Here is a 20,427-nt window from a genome sequence, read left to right as displayed (position 1 = left end):
AAAAGAGGAACATTAAATAAAAACCTTAATGGATGTTTTCTATCATATCCATTTGTGTTTTACTTGGAAGGAAACTAGCAGCTGTTTCATGCTCCTATGAGAAAGAACAAAATGTGCTTCTTAAATAATTCACACTTTATATTGACTCATATCACAGCAGGTAGTATAGAATAATCAGTCCAGAATGTGTCATAATAGAGTCTTGAAGGATCATACAGAATCAAGAACTCTCTCTACTTGCATGACGCTTCACTTAGAAGTTCTACTATTCAAGACAAGATTACACTAAAGCTTCCTGAACTCCCATAAATCAGCAAGTTACTATAAATAAATCTTCTCAATTGTTTGCTAAACTAATTTTTCTTGTAAATCCAAAAAATCTGAGTCACTCTTCAACAAAAGAAGCAAAAACACTTAGGGAAAAATAACAGAAAGAATTATTTCTAAAGTTTCCACTCTAACATAATTCATTTGTATGTAAATGTCTTTCTCAGCTCTTGTGTGCAGGAAATATCTTAGAAGTTGTTTAGAAATCACATTTTTTTTTAATTTTTTAACTAAATATAGTATTGAAAACAATTGGAATGTATTTGACAGCTATAACTGTCATTTTTGGTGGCTAATAACTCATCTGTCCACCACAGACTGGTTTGCTGAGATTCCTGTTCATATGTAATTCTTTCATATATATATATATATATATATATATTCTCCAATGGTCCTAATCTTCCCTACAGTGATCATTCCTCCTTTTGGTCAAACCCTAGAGTGTTTCCCCGCTGGCATTTCTCAGGCCTCCCTAGCATTGGAAGGCTCTTCTTCTCTGTCGAGTGTTCTGTTGTTCAATCTGCATGCCCCAGCCACATGTGGCAGTATACATTTAAAATTAAACTAATCAAACTTCTATTAAAAATTCAGCTCTTCAATGACACTTATCAGATTTCCTTTTTAAAGATTTATTTTATTTTTTTTCTTGAAAGGCAGGCTTCTAGAATGAAATAGAGAGAGGTCATTCTTCCCACTGGTTCACTCCCCAAAGTGAGCACACTGGTCAGGGCTGTGCTAGGCCAAAAAAAAAAAAAGTCCAGAGAGATTTAAAAGATGACAGTATAGCAACAGGATGATCCAAGACACACAGGGAAACATACGTAGCTAAAAAGGAGAGAAGATTCACGCCAGAGATAGTGCCATGGGAAATTCATTATGGGAAGCCCAGGAGACCAACAGAGATTGAGCAGGTCCACACTAAAAGAGCAAATAAGAAAGGGAAGCAGTGCAGGCACAGTGGAGGCTCAGACCAGGGAGGCTGGCACCAGCCCCCAATGAACCAGGTTAGGTGGGAAATCACTGGTCCACAGAGCTGCACATATCAGCGGGAGGGGAGCTTGGCAAACTGCTTTTGAAGTTCCACGTGGAAAAAAGAAGATTTAGAAGAGCAGAGAGGTCTGGCAGCCCCCTGCCCATCTCCATCCGCTACTCCCCACCCAGACCTACAGCTGGCTGAAAGAAGCCATCTTGTTCGTATACATTTTTGAATGAATGCAGGAGATTGCCGCCTTTGCCTTCTGTGCACATGCCCGTCGATTGCAGGGGCCACCTCACCACACACCCCCACCCAGGAATGAGGCCATATTTTCAGAAGACTTTCTTCTCCACCACACAAACCGCACAAAAGGGAGAAGTCCTGAATATCGCAAACTCAAGCCCATTCCATCCACCATTAGAAGCGAGCTGGGCCCAAGTAAGCAGGGCTCCATGCCCCAGAGCTCATGCTCACATCCACCGTGGTTGAGAAATGAGCTGGGCTCCAGTAGGTGGGGCTCTGTGCATCTATTTGCAATGCACAGACACATGGCAGCTCCTAACAGAGGGAAACCTCACCACAAGAGAACCTCCAAAGACAAAAAAAGAAAAATATATACAAACATGGAAAACAAAGGGAAAACTCTAAATAAGAATAAAGCAGATGCTATGAGCCTCCCAAAGGAACATAATAGAAGGTGAAGATAAAGAGATCAAGGATATGCCAGAAACTGAATTCAGAAAATTAATCATCAGATTACTTAGAAGCAATCAGAAGCAAATTTGTGATCTAAATGAAAAATGCTTCTAAGAAACTGAGATATTAAAGAGAAGTCAGAATGAAATACTAGAAATGAAGAATTAAATAAAGCAAATAAAAAATGCAGTACAAAGCCTTAACAACAGAATAAGTGAAACAGAAGAAAGAACATTAGAACTAGAAGAAAATTTCTGGAAATATTACAGTCAGAACAAAACAAAAGAAGAAATTAGAAAACTAAAAAACATGATTGGAGATCTACAAGAGACTATCAAATGATCCAACATATGGATCCTAGGAGTTCCGGAAGGCATGGAAAAAGAGAAGGGATTAGAAAGCCGTCTTAATGAAATAATAACAGAAACTTTCCCCAATCTGGAGAAAGAAACAGACATCCAAGTACAGGAAGTACATAGAACTCCCAGTAGATGCGACCAGAAAGGATCTTAAACATGACACATTGTAGTAAAACTCTCCACAATAACATATAAAGAAAAGATCTTAAAATGTGCACTAGAGAAACGCCAAATCACATTCACAGGAAACCCAATTAGACTCATTGCAGACTTCTCATTAGAAACCCTACAGGCAAGGAAAGGATGGTGAGATATATTCCAAGTCTTAAGAGAAAAAACTGTTAACCCAGAATACCGTACCCTACAAAGCTCTCATTTATGAATAAAGGAGAAATAAAGATCTTCCACAACAAACAGAAATTGAAAGAATTTGTAACTATTTGCCCAACCCTACAAAAAATGCTCAAGGATGTACTACAAACAAAAACACATAAATAGGAACATCGCTACAAAAGAAGATGAACACAGAAAATGACCCAGTAAAAATACAAAGGAAACCCAAAATACAAAGTTAGAACTATTTAGACAGACATGCAGTGCAAAGGTAGTACTTAAAAATAGCCATCCAGAATGTAAATAGTCTCAATACTCAGTTCCCAAGTTAAAAGACAGACTGGCTGAATGGATTAAAAAAGAAAACCCATCTATTTGCTGTCTACAAGAAACACATCTTGACAACAAAGATGAATGCAGACTAAAAGGGAAAGCATGGAAAAATATAATCCATGCTAACAAAAACCAAAAAGAGCTGATGTAGCCATCCGAATACCAGACAAAATGAACCTTTAACACAACTAATACTAAAGGAGACAAGGACACTATATAATGATTAAAGTATTAATTTGACAGGAAAATGTGACTATTATAAATGTATATACACTTAATTACAGGACATCTGTCTATCTAAAAGAAATGTTAGGGGCCGGTGCCATGGCTCACTAGGTTAATCCTTCAGCTGCGGTGATGGCATCCCATATAGGCACCGGTTCTAGTCATGGTTGCTCTTCTTCCAGTCCAAGCTCTATGCTGTGGCCTGGTATAGCAGTGGAGGATGGCCCAAGTGCTTGGGCCCCTGCACCAGCATGGGAGACCCGGAGGAGGATCTTGTCTCCTGGCTTTGCATCAGCACAGCTCCGGCCATTGCAGCCATCTGGAGAGTGAACCAATGGAAGGAAGACCATTCTGTCTGTCTCTCTCTCACTGTCTGTAACTCTACCTGTCAAATAAATAAATAAAATCTTTAAAAAAAATGTTAATGGATTTAAAGGAGACATAGACTATAATATAAGATTAATAGGGGACTTCAATACCCCACTTTCAGCAATCAACAGATCCATCAGACAGAAAATCAACAAGGAAACAACAGAGTTAATCAACACTATAGGCCAAAAAGACCCAGCAGATATCTACATAGCTTTGCATTTGACAGCCACAGAATACACATTTGTCTTACCAATGCATGAAACATTCCCTAGGATTGATCACATACTAGGCCATAAAGCAAGCCTTGGCAAATTCAAAAAAAAAATGAAATCATATCATGCATCTTCTCAGACTACAATGCAATGAAACTGTAAATCAACAACTCAGGAAGCTCTAGAACATATGCAAATGCATGGAGACCGAACAACATGCTCCTGAATGAAGTGAGTCATAGAAGAAATCAAAAGAGAAATCAAAAACTTTCTGGAAACAAATCAAGATGACAATACAACATAACAAAACTTATGGGGTACAAAAAAGCAGTGTTAAGAGGAAAGTCTAAAGCAATTGGTGCCAACATCAAGAAATTGGAAAGGCACCAAATAAATTACTGTCAATGCACTTCAAGGATCTAGAAAAACAACAGCAAACCAAACCCAATACTAGGAAGATAAAAGCAATAATTAAATTTAGAGAAGAAATCAACAAAATTGAGACAAACATTACAAAAGATCAGCAAAATTAAGAGTTGATTTTTTGGGGAAAAAAAAGCATTGGCCCAATTCACCAAGAAAAGAGAGAAGACCCAAATCAATAAAATTAATGTAGCGACAGACACCAGAGAAATAAAAAGAATCATCAGAAACTACTACAAAGATCTGTAAGCCAACAAACTGGGAAACCTAGAAGAAAAGGATAGCTGCCTGGATACATACAACCTACATAAATTGAGCCACAAAGACATAGAAAGCCTGAACAGATCCATTATCAAGATGGAAATTGAATCAGTAACAAGGACCCTCTCAATAAAGAAAAGCCCAGAACCAGATTGCTTCACACTGAATTCTACCAGATATTTAAAGAAGAACTAAATCTAATTCTTCTCAAGTTATTCAAAAGAATTGAAAGGGAGGGAATCCTCCCAAATTCTTTCAATGAAGTCAGCATCACCTTAATTCCTAAACCCAGAAAAGATGCAACAGAGAAAGAGAACTACAGACCAATTTTCCTGGTAAACATAGATGCAAAAGCCTCAACAAAATCCTGGCCAATTGAATCCAACAACAAATTAGAAAGATCATTTACTCGGATCAAGTGGGATTTATCCCTGGTATGTAAGGATGGTTCTACATCCGCAAATCAATCAATGTGAGCACATTATCAAACTGAAGAACAAAAACCATATGGTTATCTCAATAGATGCAGAGAAATCATTTGACGAAATAGAACTCCTTTTCATGATGAAAACTCTAAGCAAATTGGGTTTAGAAGGAACATTACTCAACACAATCAAGAAAATTCATGACAAACCCTTGGCCAGTGTCCTTTTTAATGGAGAAAAGTTGGAAGCACTCCCACTGAGATCCAGAACCAGGCAAGGATGCTCACTCTCACCATTGCTATTCAGTATAGTCCTGGAACATTTAACCAGAGCCATTAGGTGTGGGGAGCAACCGGACTAGACTGAGTTACTGGAATTAAGACTTATTCTATGCATCTGCTCTCCCACAATATGGCGCTGGGAGAGGAGTAAACAGCTTCTACCCAGCTGCCTCTCACCAACTTGACAAGCTGCAGGAGCTGCTCCTGATTGGAGGAGAGCGGCGTGCTCGACGTGTGGGCAGCCGAGTTGGGATTGGCGGAGGAGGACTATAAAGGAGGAGAGAGACGGCATGCATGAGGAACATCTAAGGGGAACATCTAGCTGAAGGAACACCTGTGCAGCCCCCGAGAGAACCGGCCGGCAGTGTGCCGCTCCCCTGCGGAAGTGGGGAATGTGGCCAGGGGGAACTGCCCTTCCACGGAGGTGGAAGGGATAGTAGCCAACCCGGGAAGAACCAGCAGCAAACCCGGGGAGGGCCGAGCAGACAGAAAGAACAGCGCAGGGTCCTGTGTCGTTCCTCCACGAAGAGGGGGAGCGACAATTAGGCAAGAAAAAGAAATCAAAGGGATTCAAATTGGGAACAAGGAAGTCAAATTATCCCTATTTGCAGATGACATGATTTTATATTTAGAGGGTCCAAAAGGCTCTACTGAGAGACTATTGGAACTCAAAGAAGCGTTTGGTAAAGTAGCAGTATATAAAATCAATACACAAAAATCAACAGCCTTTTTATACACAGACAATGCTACAGCTAAGAAAGAATGTCTAAGATCAATCCCATTCACACTAGCTACATAATAGGTTGGTTCGAGTCCTGGCTGTTCCACTTTTGATCCAGCTCTCTGCTACGGCCTGGGAAAGCAGTAGAAGATGACTCAAGTCCTTGGGCCCCTGCACCCACTTGGGAGCCCTGGAAGAAGCTCCTAGCTCCTGGCTTCTGATAGGTGTAACTCTGACCATTGCAGCCATCTGCGAAGTGAACCAGCAGCTAGAAGACCTCTCTTTCTCTCTCTCTCTGTCTCTCTCTGCTTCTGCCACTCTATAACTCTGTCTTTCAAATAAATAAATAAATCCTTTAAAAAAACAAAATAGATCCCAGTAAAATATAAGAGTGGGAATAAGAGAGGGAGGAGGAAGTTTGTAACTATAAAGCTGTGTAGTTCTACATACATTCCTACAGACTTACTTCTAAGGATACAGCTAAAAACTAGCCATTGGAGTCCAAATAACATTAGGCTGAGTGGTAATAATGCCATCTCAAGTGTCAAAGTGATCCATATTAAGTGTTAAATTTATCATATATATAGGATTAAGGGATCCTTAGTTAGGTTAAATGGATCATATAAATAACATCATGTGTCTAGTAATAACAATAGATAGAATTAAAAAGGAGAGAATCTTCCAACATAAGAAGCAGTACACACAGCAGACTCATAGAATGACAATTTCTCCAAAAAGCACTCTGACCTCAGAATCAGCCCTTAAGGCATTCTGGTCTGGCTGAAAAGCCCATGAGAGCATTTTAGGCACAGACAGCCAAGACACTGTGGTTAAAAAAATGTCCAACATGAAGGATTTCTGTAAGTGAGACCTCAGTGGAAAATATGAGCCATCAAAGAAAGATGCACTGTTCCCTGAAGGGAGGAAAGAACTTCCACTTTGCTCACGGCCTTGTCTAAATACTGATGGAGATTTGTACTCAAAAGGCTTCCATAGCCTTGGCAGCTTATGTCAAAAGCCTCAGGTGATCACTGACATCATACATAGGAGTTTTAGTTGTTAAATTAACAACAAGAATCACTGTGCACTTACTTCCCAATGCAGAACCTATGTCCTCAATGAGTTGTACTATGAGAATTAACTGTAAAACTTGTTTTCAGTTCTTTTATATTTTATGTGTATGTGTGTGCAAATTGTTGAAATCTTTACTTAGCATGGAATTGGTTTTCTGTGTATAAAGTTAATTGAAAATGAAATCTTAATGGAGAATGGGACTGGGAATGGGAAAGGGAGGAGGAAGTGGGTTGGGAGGATGGGCATGGTGGGAAGATTCACTATATTCCTAAAGTTGTACTTCTGAAATTTGTACTAACTAAATAAAAGATTTCTAAAAAAATAAAATGACTAGAGAGGAAGTGGATGTGGCTGTTAGATAGCTTTTCAAACAGCCTATGTGTGTGCCTGCTCCCTCTATTTCCACAGCTTCAAGTATTCACATGTATAAGCAGTTTTAAATAAAAATCTTATAATCTGTGCTAAAAAACAAATGTGACATTCATCTATTGTCAAAATGTTAAAAATAAATAAATACACGGCAAACAAAAACAAAAACCAGGAGTCCAGATCTCCACCTGGGTCTTCCATGAGGCTGGCAGGGCCCAAGTATTTCAGACATCTTCTGCTGATTTCCCAGGCACATTAGCAGGGAGCTGTATCCGAAGTGGAGCATTCAGAATTGAACCAACACACATATGGGATGCCAGGCGATGGCTAAACCCATTGCATCATAACACCAGCCACAGCACTCACATGTCTACTGCTCAGTAGCAGATTAAGAGAGCTATCCTAGAGCAGGCAAACAACATAGCACTTAAGATATCTCTTGGAATGCCTGTCTTCCATATCTGACTGCCTAGTTGTGAATCTCCACTCCTGTTTCCTGCAGGTGAACCCTGGGAGGCAGCGAGTGATAGCTAGTGTATTTGGGTCCCTGCCATCCATATAGGAAATCTGGATTGAGTACCTGGATCCCAGTTTCAATCTGGGTCAGTCCCAAACTTTGTGGGCATTTGTGGAGAGAACCAGTGTAATAATGATCTCTCTCGTTCTCTCTCTCCACCTTTCTAAAAAAAATTGAAGAAAAATGTTATAGCAGAGTTTTATTTCTTTTTTTGGGAGGGGGGAGGAAATAGTGGCACTTAAGACACAGAATGTTGAGTTACATTACTGATTGGTTTTATATAGAGATAAATATAAATATAGATATAGATATAGACACATATAGATAGAAAATAGCTTTTCCAGTGTGATGTTTTAATGTGTATTTACATTACAAACCCAGCTAAGATCAAACCCAGCTAAGAAATGTATTCATCCCTTCTCATGCTTGTGGCTTTTGTGATGAGAATCTACTCAAATTTCTGCAGATGGCACTGCTCTGGATCGCAAGACCTCAAAGGCATATCTTAGAAGATGTCAGTCTGACATCTTACAGGTGTTCCAAGTGCAGATAAAGATTTATGAAAAAGGACAGATTCATTCAGAGTGTAAATCTGTATAACCATTTTTGAGAATAATCTGACAATATTAAGTGAACATGTAAATATTTAAATTGTATCGTGGTAGCTAATTTTATGTGTCTACTTTTCTAGGTTAAGGATTTCTCAGAGTATCTGGGTTTGTCTCTGAGGGAGTCTCTGGAAGAGACAGCATTTGCGTCAAGAGACTGAACAAGAAGTGTGAATGGGCACCTGTCAGTCTGTTGAAGGCTGGAATAAAACAAAACGACAGAATAAAAACAAGTAAACTCTCTCTTCCTGAGCTCACAAACTCATTTTATTAAGCCCTTAAGGATCAGTGTTCCTGATTCCTGGACCTTCAAACTTGGCCTGGGCATTTCCATGATGGTTCTCCTGTTCCTTAGGCCTTCAGGTTTCCACTGAAACTGTACACGTGGCTTTTATGGGTCTCCTGTTTACTGTCTGCCATCTTGGACTTCGTAGCCTCCAGGATTGCAGGGGTCAGTCCACCATGTGGGATCTTTTCCTATTTATCTACATACTTTATGTACCATTGGTTATATTTCTCTCAAGAGCCCCGATTACCAATTTCACTATTTTACTTCTACACATACATTCTGGAAAGAAACCCATGCTCTTGCGCACAGTATGATGTGTATACAAAGGTCCATTGTGACATTTTTAAATAAAACTGGGAAAAAAATGTCCCTCAACAGGGGTAAGAATAAATTAAATGAAAGATGGTCACATAAAAGAAATTATGCATAACTGAAATAAATGAAACAATTACTCTGTCCATCCACATAGGAAGATATAAAAATATTTAATATTAGGCAAAAAGGCAACATTTCATTTAAAATGTGCTATAATGTTATAAACATTATAACCTACACAGACATTATATATATAGTGTATATATATACATACATACATATACATACACACACACACAGTAATGCACCAATTATAGTCATGGGCAGGAATAACAGAACAAATTCACAGTCATATTGCTTCTGCTAAAGCTACTGGAAAAAACAATGGAATAGGCCAAATAATTATGGGATATAAATGGTATTTATTACAGCTATCAACAGGATTATTTACATTAGACATATATAAATATGAATTACTGTGACCAAACTATGATTTAACAATACCTAGTTGGGATCAATTATCTTTTAAGCTATCCCCTAAATTTTCTGTCTGGATCTGACTTTCCTGCCTCCAGACAGCCTCCAACCATTCCACATATATGAGTGGTAGGCAGTTCCACCAACTGGGAAACACCTTTATTTTCTCTAATTTAAAAAAAAAATGCTTTCATTCAGAGGGAATGAGTGCCTGAAAATGGTGGAAATAATGGGGAACAGTGAAGGTCAAGACTAATGAACTTCAAGTGTGGTTCCTGGACCTACAATATCACTGTCACCTGGAATGTGCTGTAAATCTACAAGTTCAGCCTCCACTGAGATTTCCCCTATTCCAGTCCCTGAGAATGCAGCTAGCCCTGCCTTCTGTATATTAATGTCTCCAGGCTGTTTTGACTCCTCCGACTGAGAACCACTGTTCCAGGACATGGGTAGGCAAACATCACTTGAAGGACCAAATGTTAAATAGGTTAGGCTTTATGGCCCCAGAGTCAAGAAAACTAGAGCCTACCCTTATAAAGAGAGAGTGAGCAGGAGCGAGTCTTAGGTGATGTCAATATACAGTGACACTGCCTGTTGGTGAACCTGGCTCAATTATGTCTGAAAACAAATTAGATTAGCAATTCTTACAATGATGGGTGTATATAGAGCTTAGAGAGATCTCGAGGGCTTCCACCTTTCCCATAAATCTATTTCTTCAAGGAAAGTCAATGTGGAGTGCATAGTCAGCAAACAGACTCAAGTAGGAACAGAAGTGATGTTATTGAACATTGTTTATTTATTTCATTTTTATTTATTTGAAAGGCCCTCCTCTCTCTCTCCTTCTTTTTCTGTAAATCTGCCTTTCAAATAAAAATAAATAAATCTTAAAAAAATGTATTATCAGGGGCCAGTGCCATGGCTTACTTGGTTAATCCTCCACCTGCGGCGCAGGCATCCCATATAGGTGCTGGGTTCTAGTCCCAGGTGCTCCTCTTCCAGTCCAGCTCTCTGCGGTGGCCTGGGGAAGGCAATGGAGGAAGGCCCAAATGCTTGGGCTCCTGCACCCACATGGGGGACCAGGAAGAAGCACTTGGCTCCTGGCTTTGGATCGGCACAGTGCCGGCCGTAGCAGCCATTTGAGGAGTGAACCAACAGAAGGAAGACCTTTCTCTCTCTCTCTCTCTCTCTCTCTCTCTCACTGTCTATAACTCTACCTGTCAAATGAATTTTAAAAAATGTATTATCAGAAAACTTCAGACCAATATTATATAAGGACATAGAAACAAAAATTATCAATAAGACACTGCACATCCAAAACAAAGAAAAACAAAGAACATATAAAAAAAATTATACCATGACCAAGTCAAATTTATTCCAGTTAAGACAACTTTGGTTCAGCACCTGCAAATCAATTAATTTAATAAGCCATACTATTAGAATAAAGGGAAAAACACATGTTCGTCTCAATAATTGCTGAAATAACATTTGAAAAAATCAATTATCTTTTCATGATTAACATGCTTAAGAAGCTAGGGGGACAAAGACAAGTCCTCAAATTGCTAAAAGAAAAAACACAGCTAACCCCACAGTTCATAATGCAATACTCTGAACTTTTCCCTTTACATTAGATCTAAGACAAAGGCAAGTAGATCTGCTTTCATTATTTCTCTGCACCATCATCCTGGGGAGTCTAGCCAGGGAAATTTGCCAATAAAATGAAGCTTAAATCTCACACAGTGGAAAGAAGTATAACTCTCTCCATTTGAAGATTAGATCATCTTATATACATAAAAGCTTTATAAATCCACTAAAAAATACAATTAGAACTAATAAAGTACTTCAGCAAAGTCAGGAGATACAGGGCCAGGGCTGTGGCACAGTGGGTTACGCCCTGGCCTAAAGTGCCAGCATCCCATATGGGTGCCGGTTCTAGTCCCGGCTGCTCCTCTTCAGGTCCAGCTCTCTGCTATGGCCTGGGTAAAGCCACTGCCTGCAGTGCTGGCATCCCACATGGTTGCTGATTCATATCCCAGCTGCTCCACTTCTGATCCAGCTCTCTACCGTGACCTGGAAAAGCAGCAGAAGACAGCCCAAGTCCTGGGCCCCTGCACCCACATGGGAGACCCAGAGGAAACTCCTGGCTCCTGGTTTCAGATTGACGCAGCTCCAACTGTTGCAGCCCATTGGGGAGAGAACCAGGAGATGGAAGACTTTCTCTCTCTCTCTGCCTCTCCTTCTCTCTCTATGTAACTCTGCCTTTCAAATAAATAAATAAATCTTTTAAAAATATATCATTGAAAGAAATTAGCAACTTAACTGAATGGAAAGATATGCATTGTCATGCAATATTGTTAAGATAGCAACACTCCTTACTTTATGTACAGAGCAAAATGTAATCAAAATCTTAGGTACTCTTTTTTTGCATAAATTGACAATTATATCCCCAAATTCATATAAACTTGTTTTTAACCAAGAATGGTCAAAATAAACTTGAGCAACAAATATAGTTGGAAGATTGATACTCTGGGATTTAAAAATTTAATACAAAACCACACTAACATAGAGTGTAGTGCTGGCATTAGAATAAAGAAAGGTCAATAGAATGGTATTGGTGTACAAAATAAATTTTTACATTTGTGCTCCATGGATCATCAACACAAATGCCACAAAAATTCAATGGAGAACAATTATTGTTTCAACAGATGGTGCCATGTTGTATACAATAAAATGAAGTCAAACCCCAACTTACACAACACACAAAAATGAACTCAAAATTTATCAAAGACCTAAATTGAATATCAAAAAGTATACAACTATCAGAATAAAACAGGTAATAGTCTATAAGGAGATAGTTACTTAGATATGATGATAAAGCACAAGCAATAAAAAATAAATTAATTAAATATAATTAAAATAAAATTTTTGTGCTGCCAATAATATTATCAAAAAGTAAAAAGACCATTCCCAGAATGGGAACTAGGTTAACATACCATGTATCTGATAAACTACTAATAAATAGAATATATAAAGAACTTTTAAAATTCATTAATGAAAATATAATCTGATTGAATGATAGGAAAGGATTTGGATAAACACTTTTCCAAAGAATATATATTACATATATCACACCACCAATTTACACTGTAAGTTATTAAAATGCAAATAAAAACATTAAAGACAAATCACTTTGCACCAACTGGTTAGTTTTAATAAAAAATACAGATGATTATAAATGTTGGTGTGGATGTGAAAGAGTTGTAGCCCTCATAAAATGATGATTTAAATGTAAAATGGTGCTGCCGCTTTGAAAGACAGTTTGCAATTCCACAAAATTAGAAACAGAGAGCTACCATATGACCCAGCAGTTTCTGCCTATGTATATGCATATTCAAAAGAATGGAAAGCAGATGTCTACATAAAAATTTGCACACATTGTTCATAGCAGCATTATTCATAATAGACAAAGAATGGAAACAATTCAAATCTCCATCCACTGATGAATGGCTACATAAAAATGTCATATCCAATCAACAATATATTTTTTGCAATAAAAATCACTAGCAGATACATATAACATAGATGAAACTTTATGCTAAGTGAAATCAGTAGCAAAATACTGAATATTATATGATTTCATTACTATGAAATGTCCAGAATAGGCAAATCTATTCAGACAAAAAGAACATTATTGGTTGCCTAGAGCAGGTTGGGGGAGGAGGTAGGATATGAGATTTGTCTTAGGATGAACAAAACGTCTACCTATAGTGTGGCAATGATCATTTATTCCTACAAATATATTAAATACCTTTAATTATATATTGTAGGTTAATGGAATACTATGAATTATAATTTAATAAAAACTAAAAAGAATTGTAATCAGTGGCTGAAGTGGATCACAGATCTTAGGTAGAAGTGACAGAATAATTACTTTTACAGTAAAAATATACTGGTAGAGTTTAGTTCTTAAGACACTTTGCAAATAGCCACATGCGACAATTGGCTAACTTCAGACACCTTGACAAGACTTCATTCTACAAGTTTGATGAAACTCAATGCTACACCAAGTCTTTACTATCTTATCCCGGCAGAGTTAACTGTTCTCTTAGTGCTTCAAGTGCAACTTTCACAGACTCAAAGCATGGCACAGACAATGAGTTGTCTCTCACTAGATTGAAATCAATTATGCCACGTGTAGTTTTGTTTCACTTGTCTTCACCAAGAACACAGTAGTTTGCAGCAAACAGTTGGGATATTGTTCATGTTCCTTGCCCATATTCCTAATGAGCTATGGTCTTTTTTAATTTGTCAAACCCTTTATTTAGAGAAGCATTAAGCCTTTGACTATAATGTAAATTACTTTAAGCTGCATGGTAAAAATACCATCTCAAGTGTTCAAGTGATCACATGGATAGGATTAAGTGTCTGGTAATAATAATACATAGAATTAAAAAGGAGAGAATGCTCAAAATGGGAAGCAATTCACACAGCAGACTCACAAAATGACAATCACTTTAAATAGCACTCTGACCTCAGAATCAGCCCTTAAGGCATTCTCGTATGGCTGAAAAGCTCATGAGAATATTTCAGGCATGGAAAGCCCAAATACTGTGGCAAAAAATTCCTACATGAAGAACTTCAGTGGGTGAGATCCCCGTGGAAAAAAGTGGTCATCAAAGAAGGAGGTACTTTTCTCAAAAGGCAGGAGAGAACTTCCACTTTGCTTATGGACTTGTCTAAATACTGACAAGCATTTGTGTATTCAGAAGGCTTCCATAGCCTAGGCAGCTCATGTCAAATGCTTGGGTAATCATTGACATAAGAGCGTTAATTGTTAAATTTACAGCAAGAGTCACTGTGCACTACCATCCCATGAAGGACCACTATCTTCATTCTTGAGTGCTTCCTTAAAGTTAATTAAATTTCTAAAAAAAAAAAGTGAGATTAACTTCAAGATGCAATGATTTTGAATAGCCCTTTCTGACTGTTGAGGAACAGTTTATTTTTTCCATGAAAATCATTGAACTCTTTACTTAGTATAGAGTTGGTCTTCTGTGTATAAAGTTAATCAAAAATGAATCTTATTGGAGAATGGGACTGGGAATTGGAGAGGGAGGGAGGATGGTAGAGTGGGTGGGAGGGCGAGTATAGCGGAAAGAATCACTATTTTCCTAAATTTGTACTTATGAAATGAATGAAGTTTCTATTCCTTAAATAAAAGTTTTGTTTAGGGAAAGGGAATGAAAAAATAAATAAATAAAAATGCCACTCAAAAATAAAAAATATACTACTTAAAACAGTAGGAGTAGAGAAAAATAAGAAGAAAACAAAAACAATATAAGGCAAGAACAGGCATAAAAACTCTTCAATTAATAGTTGAATATTTGTGTTCAATAGTTGTCCCTAGATAGAAGACATAAGTTTCTTCATGTACATAAATGAATAGAAAAGTAAACCACTTGCTAACATTTAATTTTGAGTATTTCCACATAAATATCCAGATTTCTTGACTCTTGAAAATTTGAAGAAAACTAGGGGGCCGGCACCATGGCTCACTTGGTTAATCCTCTGCCTATAGCGCCGGCATCCCATATGGGTGCCGGGTACTAGTCCCAGTTGTTCCTCTTCCAGTCCAGCTCTCTGCTGTGGCCCAGAAAGGCAGTGGAGGATGGCCCAAGTGCTTGGCCCCCTGCATCCACATGTGAGACCAGGAGGAAGCACCTGGCTCCTGGCTTCGGATCGGCGTAGCTCCAGCTGTACTGGCCATTTGGGGGGTGAACCAATGGAAGGAAGACCTTTCTCTCTGTCTCTCTCTCTCACTGTCTAACTCTACCTGTCAAATAAAAAATATGAAAAAAAGAATTATTTTAAAAAATTTTGAAGAAAATTAGTCCTCTATCACTGTATGGTAACCATCCACTGAACAACTATCTGCTGTTTCTAATTTGCCATACACTCAACTTTTCTGGTTTATATTCTCAGGTATTTCCATTTATTCAAATCTGCTGTCTGGATTATGCCTGCATTTGATCTTGTGAATACCTGTGTTATTTCTCAAGTATTATACGGCTCTGACAAACCATGAATCCTGTTTTTACTTTATTGAAATTGCCTTTATAACTAAGCCTATCCCTAGGATGGCATCAGAGTTCCCAGAAGACCTGTGAGTGGGATATGTGGATGACTCATCAGAACACTCACATTGCTATCATTCATTTCACTATCAAAGCTATAAGGTATACCTTCTACCAACAACCTTCTGAGTCATTTTTAGAAACTCGGTGGTTACCAAAAATTTGGTAAATAATTTGTCTATTTTCTCTATACCTAAAATTCTCCTAAAGTATTTCTTTCCTCTTTAAAAAATATTTCTGAGTACTTTTTAGAAGTCCAGAAAACTTCTTCAGGTGGTAGATCGCCTCTGGGCCATTTTCCATTCAAAATTCTCTGTCCTTCAATCTAAAGCATTCACTTTCTTCCACTGCACCTGCTATTCAAGCAGTTGTTTGTATGCAAAAAGATAAGGTAGGTTATCTGGTTCAACTTACAGCTCTAAATACTCTCTGTACCGACTTTGTCCAACTGTGCATCCTTAACCTTGACCTCTCCCCCAGACACCTGATGCACACATCCAGGTTTCTAATTCTAAACTCCATTTGAAAGGTTCATTTTGCATTTCAAACCCTGTGGTTTTTTTTGTTTGTTTTTTTTTTGTTTTGTTTGTTTGTTTGTTTGTTTGTTTTTTTGACAGGCAGAGTTAGACAATGAGAGAGAGAGAGACACAGAGAGAAAGGTCTTCCTTCCGTTGGTTCACTCCCCCAAATGGCCGCCATGGCTGGCGCTGCGCCGAGCCAAAGCCAGAAGCCAAGTGCTTCTTCCTGGTCTTCAAACCCTGGTCTTGATTGCCTCCTAAGCATGATCTTTCTGCTGTCTTTCCCAACTCAACAATGACAACTTCCTTACAAGCAAAAACTCTGGCGTCAACCACGTTCCTTCTCTTGCTCTCACTTCCCATGTCTTGTTCATCAGCAAATCCTATTAAGCCCATCGTCAAAATATTTCTAGAATGTCTCCCATCACCCACATTCATTCCCACCTGTTGGTCCAAACTGGCCTTTTTTCTTAACTGAAACACTGAAAGAGCCTCCACAGTGCTTAAGTCCATATAAGTCTTTCTGTTTATGCTCTTTGCCCCCCAAATCTCTATAGGTCTATTCTAGACCTATTATTGAAACAGCAATCTGAGTGATCCTTTTGAAATGTTAGTCAATCTTGGAGCCAACAGTGTGGCACAGTGGGTTAAAGCCTGCAGCGCCAGCTTCCCCTATGAGCGTTGGTTCAATTCCTCTCTGGTATGGCCTGGGAAATCAGCGGAAAATGGTGTAAGTTCATGGGCCCCTGCACCCATGAGGGAGACCTGGCTCCTGGCTTCAAATCAGTTTAGCTCCAGCCATTGCAGCCACTTGGGGGGTGAACCAGCGATGGAAGATCTCTCTCTGTATCTCTATCTCTCTCTGTAACTCTGCCTTTCAAACAAATAAAATGAATCTTTAAAAAAAAAAAGTGTAAGTCAATCTCACTCTCCAATTATTGCTTTCCCTATTTTCATCGCACTGAAAGTCAGTAACTTTACAGTGGCCTCAAGGTCACATATGGCACAGACTTCTGCTCCGTCTCTGATAATTCCCCTCTGACATTTCCCTCCCTCCACCCCACAGGTCCCCTTGTTTTCTTTGATAACTATGTAGTGTTCTTTCTTGGACATCCTCATGGCTCATGTCCTCTCTTTCTCTTTCTCAGATTTCACCTTCTCTATGACACTTCCATGAGCATCCTTTTAAAATTATTCTCCCAGCACTTTGGATCATCTTAACCTGGTCTATTTCTTAACAGTTATCACTATCTTTTATTTTGCATCACTTTCTTAATACATATATAATATAACATAATATATGTATACATGCATATTCATTATCTATATATGTTGTATTTACATGGTTTTACTTATATTTTGGAAGTTATGTAGACTATTTAAATTTTCTTTATATTTAATGAATCACAAGTAAAATTATACTTGGCTGTATTATTTATTTTACTCATTCATATATTTTCATGGTCCATCTCACCCACCAGAATATATAAGCTCCACAAGGGCAGAAATTTCTGTTGCTTGTGTTTCATGCTGGAGTTTCAATGCTGAGAGCAGGTCCTGGCACTAAGAAGGCTCTCAAGAAATTGAAAAGGCCACTTCTGGCCATACCCCAGTGTCCAGAACCTAGTCACATGAGACCTAACCTTGCTGCAGCATACTCTGGGAAACACAGCAAAGCAGGAGAAGGGTGATGGGCTCCAGCCACTTCCACCATACCTAGGATATGAGGTTCAGCCACGCTGACGCAGTTCCTGTCTCTAACCTCCATGGCCAATGCTGCAGCCACATCCTGGTTTATGTTCCAAATCATTCCTTCCAGTAATGCATGCTTTTCTCTCTTCTGCTTTCACTCACCTGGCAGGATCTCTATGACAAGCCCTGTGTTTGTCGTTTTTGTTCCTCACCCCAGTTACCCTCCAGTCAAAGCAGAGGCGGTGCTGGTGACCCAAGCCTAAAGAGACAGCCTTTCCTTCCTCTATTAGGAGGGAAAGTACCATTTCCTTCTTTAAATAAAAGCAAATTCATTTCTTATTAGAAATTTGGCAGCTACCCAACCGCTCCCACAAGGGAGCCCTCTTTGCAACGCTCTGTATGCTCCTTCCCACCCCAGGACTTCCTGAAGCTTGAAATGACTTCTATCAACTTCCTAGCTTTAAAATAATGGATGTACCTAAGGTGCATTGAACTTGAAATTCACCTGTGGGACAGAGCACAGACATGAACAGGCCAAAGACACTGAAAATTATAATGCATTTCCCTGCAGAGAGATGAAAAGGAAAAGTTCTCTTTTTTTGGACACTTTTACTACATTCCAATAATTCCAAGTTCCATGAGAGCTCTCACAGAACCTAGCACAGTGCCTGGCACACAGTAGGAGCTTTATGAATATTTGCTGAATGATGGAAATGAATGCTGGTCTCTGATTGGTGTTGCAACTGTATAATTTGGTTTATCTGTAAATAAACTTCTAAGATCAATATTATCTTATTGTGCAGAAGTGAAAATGGGATTCTCAAAGGTAAAATAACTGGCCCAATGGTACACAAGGGAAAGGTAATAGAACTGGAAATAGTACCAGATCTTTCCAGAGCCAATTTTCTTAGCCTTTTGTGATATTCCACTGCCTAGTAAATTAAAGCGAGCTCATGGATAATGCCCTCGGGAAGTTATGCCTGGATGTATCCAAAACAGAGATAGAAGGTCAGCTATAGTCTTCAGGCATTGTTCTGAATTAACATAATGGCTCAGAATCAGGAGGGCCCTCTCATGCCTTCACATAAGATCAGTAAGGAAAGTCATTAGCAAAAGAGAGGTAAGCACCGACCTAGAGGTCTCCCACACAACACTGGGAACACTGCTGTCATAGATCTATATCTGTTTATCTACAGGAAGATGTATAATGTTTACATTAATCATAATAGTCAGCTCTGGTCTGCCACTTGTTGCATGCCAGCTATTAAGATTTTGAGTCATTTGTCTCATCAAGTCCTCATATCAATCTCCTGCCAAGGTTCTACTATCATCTTTATTACTGAGCTGTAGGTAAAGGATTTGCTTATGATCACACATTCATAGGTGTCCAAGAAGGAACATTAATCCAGATTTTCCCGACTATAATCAGCAAGATTTTTGGATTCAGTGCTAGAAACTACCACACATGGAAATAAACAATAAATATGCAAAGATTCACATGAAGACATAATCCTAGCATTGAATCTTATAGGTTAACTCAGCAGATTTTGGAGGGTTCTGTATATTAGGAAAGAGTCATTGGTTCTAATTCCCAATCTCACTCCCAAGAGAGTGGCCAACATAGAGATACCCCGAAGAATGACAAAGGAACTTGTACCTTATAAATAAACTCCATTCTTTCATTTAGCTGATCTCTAATGTGCATAAGTAACTCCCTATATGGCCATTTCCTTATAGTTTCCCCCATTTCCACTCTCTTCCATTTAGTCTACTGGTTTTCCAGTGATAGGGAACGTGAAAGGGAATTAAAATTTACCCAACATATACTTTTTAACCTGAAGTCCTACATATTATCTCATTTGAGAGCTTTGGGATGAAAATGTAAGATTGTTCCCACTTTACAGATGAAAGAACTGAGACTTCAAGCAGCAATTCCAAGGAGATCACAGATCTAAATTGAGACAGGAGAAGAAAGAGAAACCATTTATGTAATTCTGGAGCCTGTCTTGTTCTACTTCCACTTTGTAAAAGTTAGTTTCATACAAAGATAAAAAATGGCTAAAGTTTATCAAGGACTGATTGTAATGCAGCACTCTAAAGGCTTGAAATATTTCATCTGATCCTCACAAAACCATCCAAGGTGGCTCCTCTTATTTTATAATGTTGACCATTAGGATCAGGTTCCTGAAGACTCTTCATCAATCTGCAACAGGAAAGCTTCCGAGTCAGGCATCAAACCCAGACAGGCTGACTCCACCACTCCGGCTCTTGTGCTGCACACCATGCGCTCTCCAGAATTCCCTGTGTGCCATGGAACCAGTTCAACACCTTGCAAAATAAAGAGACTAGTTCAAAGCAACATTTGTCTCTACTCTCCCTGGACATAAAATAAGCCATTTCTCTAGAAAGGAAACAATTATGCCCTAAAGTATGTATTGGTGTCTGTTTTCTCATTTAAGGCAGTCCACTGAAGTAAATTCTGAATAAATGCTA

The 20,427-nt window shown here is 38.7% G+C and overlaps 1 pseudogene; it reads left to right on the top strand.

The window, feature by feature from the left end:
• Positions 1 to 18,887: 18,887 nt before the first annotated feature.
• LOC100349819 (aconitate hydratase, mitochondrial-like) overlaps positions 18,888 to 20,427 on the top strand; it is a 115,018-nt pseudogene continuing 113,478 nt past the window's right edge.

The sequence above is a fragment of the Oryctolagus cuniculus genome, chromosome 2, assembly GCF_964237555.1.
Source record: "Oryctolagus cuniculus chromosome 2, mOryCun1.1, whole genome shotgun sequence".
NCBI classification, from domain to species: Eukaryota; Metazoa; Chordata; class Mammalia; order Lagomorpha; family Leporidae; genus Oryctolagus; species Oryctolagus cuniculus.
Note: the sequence above shows the minus strand (reverse complement) of the source record. Positions and strands in the feature narration are given on the sequence as shown.